This window comes from Nansenia antarctica (genome assembly GCF_963989245.1).
Source record: "Nansenia antarctica genome assembly, chromosome: 18".
In the NCBI taxonomy this organism is placed as follows: domain Eukaryota; kingdom Metazoa; phylum Chordata; class Actinopteri; order Argentiniformes; family Microstomatidae; genus Nansenia; species Nansenia antarctica.
In genome coordinates, this window is record NC_137691.1 from 24577451 (window position 1) to 24582862 (window position 5412).

The window sequence follows — 5412 nt, forward strand, 5'->3', positions numbered from 1 at the left end:
CCACCTGAGGACATTACTGTCAAAAATATTTTCTTTTTTAAAGTCTTAATCAATTAAATGTTTAATGTAACACAACATGTTTTGATGATTTATAATTCATTTCATTAATGAAAACAGGACATCTTATGCTATTTATTGGTTTAACATTGCAATGTATTCTGCCCTGTTGAGTTCTCTAACCCTAAGCTCCATTGTTGATGTTAATGTAACCATTATACTGTTTTAAAACATACACAGACACGTGGATGTATTGAACTCCACACTTGATTTATTAAAAAGCACACACGCACAACTGCTAAACCATGTACATAAAAAATAAACAAAACTGATTAAACCTTGGTTGTATCGAACTAAAACAAAATGTGCATATTTAAAACAATTTCCAACAGTGTTACAACATTAATTAATCATTTCATTGTAAATAAAAACTCTACTATGTGTGTGTGTGTGTGTGTACAGTCTCTTTCCCTTCTAAGGTGCCACACTGATCAGGACCCTGGCCACTCAACCCATGGCCATTCAGCCCCATCTTCATCCAGATGCTCTGATGGGGACAGCAGTTCCAGCGGCCGACATTGTGATCGTAGCTGGGGATGGAAGGCTCAGCTGCAGGCTGTGTTGGGGGCGGAGGGAGAGAGGCTGCAGGCTGCGTTGGGGGCGGAGGGAGAGAGGCTGCAGACTGTGATGGAGGAGCATGGTGTGGCAGTGCTGCATGACAACAAAATAAATAGGAAACACATGTTAAACCAAAAAGGAGCTGTGCATAGACTTCAGTTAAAAAACATGCCAGAGAGTATTGAGGCAGCACTGTATGCTGCTCTGCTCTGGTAGGGGCAGGGTGCTTCACATGACACTTCTAGTATCAGAGAGAGTAGTACATTCACCATTTTTAAATCTAGAACCAAAAAATTACAGAAAGAACATCAGTTCTGTGATCATTAATTGTATTGATGATGTGTGTGTGTCTTAACTAGTGTAATGTTGTGTTGTAATGTTTTTACTTTATTTTTATTTTTATTATCAACATCATTTATATATATATATATATATATATATATATATATATATATATATATGTTACGGTACATGTGGGAATACGGTACATGTGGGAAAACTAGGGTTAGGGTTAGGGATAGGGATAGGATTAGGGTTAGGGTTAGACATGCCATCATGTACCAAGTCGACGTAGCACCTAACCCTAACACTAGTTTTCCCACATGTGCCGTCTTCTCACATGTACCGTAACATATATATATATATTTATTATTATTATTCCATTGTTGATTAGAACTTTATTGTATCTTAGTCATTTGTATTAGTGTATCCTGTTTCCCTATTGTCTTGTTACCCTTCCCCCAGGGACTACAGATGGAAATTAGCTCTGAACTATATCTGAAGCAATATATGTATTATATATATATATACACATTATATGTGCATTATCCCTGTCAAATAAACTAATAAACAAACATGTAATGTAGGATCTAAGGTAATAGGATGCAAAAGAAGTCTCAATAGTTTGTTAAATATCCACAGCAAAGTACCAACATTTACAGATGACTTTCAATCAAAATAACAGACCTGGTTGAAATTGTGTGCAATATAAATAAACTGAAATGACATACTGTATTCCCACACGGCGGGTTCTAGAGTGTAGGCCTAAGGATGGGGCCCAGGCAAGCCGCTGAGGAGGTATTGGCAGCAGGACCTTCACTGGAGCTGAAGGAGCAGGTAACATGAAACTTCACACAACTGGAAATCACTTTGACAGTGAATAAAGATGGGACACACAGTAATGTACATGAATTAACCTTGCAAAGGAGACGCAGTCACATCGGATTCATCATCATGAGCTGGTCTCAAGAGTGTAACTGAAGCAGTCAGTTTGCTCCTCACTGTAAAAGAAAATAAAGTGTTATTCTCTCCCTCACTAACGCCTGGCTTATTCATCATGCTTGTAAATGGGTTATAGCCACATTCTGTCATTACCTGTTATAGTCTGTCAAGCTGATTTGAACATTAATAAGTCTCAGTATGTCTACTCTGATGTGAATATGTCTCATCTGATGAGAATTACATATACATTGGTATATAGGCTATTTGTTATGAATGGATATTTAGTTCAATGTTCACTTCTTTAAAGCAGGTAAAGCCTCAGTGACGGTATGCATGTTTAAACACATTGATTGTGAAATCAAGGGTTTGGTATGTTTCTAAATTGTATGGGTGTCACCTGCTCAAAATGCCTCTTTTGCCCATACTGTAATGTACATGCCAAACCCTTGAAACACATCTTCAAAAAGGATGCAAAAAGAGAACTCGTATGAACACTTATCCTCCTCCTACAAATAGATACAATATGGAATGTAATAAAACATGCAATTACACATGTACTGTACAGAGCAGACATACATTGTAAATACATGTAGGCTAACTAAACTTGTAAATAAACTAACTGTACATACATTTACACTTTAATTGTCCTATAATATAAATTACACCTGATTGATTTGATTTGATTTAGGCCTATTTGAAAGTTAATATCACAGTGTAACACTGGGGGATTTACTAAATGACAACATTGTGGGCACTGCTAGGCAGCAGTCATATCATTTGCACATTAGTATGTACAATACTGGTGTACATATTATGTACAGTAGCCTAATGCTGTATAGTATGGCCAGGCTATCATTGTGCAAAACTGTGTAGACTAGCATTGCAGTAGTATCTAAAACATTGCACAACCATAACACTATGAATAACTCGCAAGACGGTTCGCAAAACCCACACACTAACATTGTTAATTTAACAACTGTTGAACAAAGTATTGAGACAGCAGACTTGTCCGATGTGTAGCCGTACAGTAGCTTGGCAAATCAATATCGAAATAGCTTTGAATATGTTACCTATATATATATATATATATATATATATATATATATACATATATGTTACCGTAGACACGTCCGGACCTGACAGACATGTCCGATAACGAGTCAAGTACAGCAAAAGTACCGTAAACTGAAAACTGTCCGCTTTTCAGATTCAGATTCAGATTCAGATAACGTTTATTGGCATTATGCATACACATATAGGAATTTGCTTCGGCATTACAGTAAGTGCGTTTATACTTTTTTTTCACGTGTATACAAAAACAAATGCAAAAAAACAGGACAACACAGGACAGACAACAGTGCATTGGATAGTGCAACATACAGGGGAGACTGGTTCATTAGGGGCAATTGTGCAATGCCCCACCAAAGGGAGAAGAGAGAGATTTTTTTTCTATGACTTCTAGACAGTGTTGCTTCTGAATATCATAGTCCAATCAGCTAGTGTTCTGTGGAGTATATCATAGTCCAATCAGCTAGTGTTCTGTGGAGTATGTTCCAATCAGCTTCAAGTCCCGCCCCTTTCGGGGCAACTTTCAGTCTACTCGAAGTTGCACTAGGCTGTTCTCGTAGACTTGCATGTAAAATCTATTTTGGTAACTTCAGGCCATTCGGTCGATTGTCTATGGGGTTTTGGGACATGCACAAAGAATCGTACGTGCTTACGTCATGTCCGGCGTCACGTTCGTGACGGTAAAACCGAGGATTTACGAGGGGTTGGTATGAGAAGAAAACATGGCTAGCGGGATGTGAAGTAACAAATGCGTTGTTCTGCTTTCCACTACCGGACTTTGTAAACAAATTGAACAAATGGATTAGAAGGAGGCATCTTTTGTTCCCAACTTGATATTGCAACTGGACCTATTACCGAAGTCAAACTTGTGTAAGTAAGTGAATCATCTGTCCTTCAGTCATGATAGGAAAACCAAATCGATGCTGGGAGAAGGAATGGCAGACTGTATTCTGATTGTATCTTCTATGCTCTTTGTATGTTTCTATGCTCTTTGTATGTTTCTATGCTCTTTGTATGTGTCTTGGTGTAGGAGAAACGTAGGACCACGTTGGAAACAAGTGTTTCGGTACACGTTGACGTGTAGAAACTGTAGAGAGAAAATTGTAGAAATTGTAGAGAAAACTGGGGGGGTAGAGGTGATGAAGAGGTCTGTACAGGGGGGGTAGAGGTGATGAAGAGGTCTGTACAGGGGGGTAGAGGTGATGAAGAGGTCTGTAGAGGAGGGTAGAGGGGATGAAGAGGTCTGTACAGGGGGGTAGAGGTGATGAAGAGGTCTGTACAGGGGGGGTAGAGGTGATGAAGAGGTCTGTACAGGGGGGTAGAGGTGATGAAGAGGTCTGTACAGGGGGGGTAGAGGGGATGAAGAGGTCTGTACAGAGGGGTAGAGGGGATGAAGAGGTCTGTACAGGGGGGTAGAGGGGATGAAGAGGTCTGTACAGGGGGGTAGAGGGTATGAAGAGGTCTGTACAGGGGGGTAGAGGGGATGAAGAGGTCTGTACAGGGGGGTAGAGGGGATGGAGAGGTCTGTAGAGGAGGGTAGAGGGGATGGAGAGGTCTGTAGAGGAGGGTAGAGGGGATGGAGAGGTCTGTACAGGGGGGGTAGAGGGGATGAAGAGGTCTGTACAGGGGGGTAGAGGGGATGAAGAGGTCTGTAGAGGAGGGTAGAGGGGATGAAGAGGTCTGTAGAGGAGGGTAGAGGGGATGAAGAGGTCTGTACAGGGGGTAGAGGGGATGGAGAGGTCTGTACAGGGGGGTAGAGGGGATGGAGAGGTCTGTACAGGGCGTAGAGGGGATGGAGAGGTCTGTACAGGGGGGTAGAGGGGATGGCGAGGTCTGTAGAGGTGGGTAGAGGGGATGGAGAGGTCTGTAGAGGTGGGTAGAGGGGATGAAGAGGTCTGTAGAGGTGGGTAGAGGGGATGAAGAGGTCTGTACAGGGGGGTAGAGGGGATGGCGAGGTCTGTACAGGGGGGTAGAGCTATTCTCATGCTAAAATTGACTGTAAATCCAGATTTTAAAGTTGATATTCTTCCCCGTGGAGCATGCCCCCATAACCTGTGCCCCACCCAAACATTTTAGCACCAGCCGCCACTGGCAACATATATAAAGTGCAGTGCTTTCTGCAGCCCCTCTTGTATGTCTACTTATTATATATTATTACAGTTAATGTTTGTGACTTACCTATTAACCAAACGAAGAAAGTAAACTTGAGAGTTTAGAACGCGAGAAAGACGGTACGATGTCTTTGCCTTTCAGGAAATAGTGCAGTCGAGTCGATTTCAGTGTTGTGACGTGACGTCACTGCTCAATGCGCCACAAAACCATCCGGTGGCCGAAAATATATGAACTATATAGAACTACCAATGTGAACGGGATCTTAACTACTACCATAGACAATGAATGGGCCAATGCAAAGTCTATGGTTGTAGTATAGGCATATCTCTCGATTGCCGTGTTCTGCCTTAATGGCCAGTCGAGTATTCCCGGAGAGTATTAACGGATATTTGACCT

General features: G+C 41.4%; 1 long non-coding RNA gene across 1 annotated transcript; it reads right to left on the reverse strand.

Moving 5' to 3' along the window:
• Positions 1 to 246: 246 nt before the first annotated feature.
• On the reverse strand, positions 247 to 5166 carry LOC308173259. The gene is made up of 4 exons (XR_013937880.1): positions 5083 to 5166; positions 1812 to 1895; positions 1626 to 1719; positions 247 to 708 (listed from the first exon to the last, which is right to left on the reverse strand). It is a non-coding gene; the product is annotated as an uncharacterized lncRNA (long non-coding RNA).
• Between the last annotated feature and the right edge of the window lie 246 nt (positions 5167 to 5412).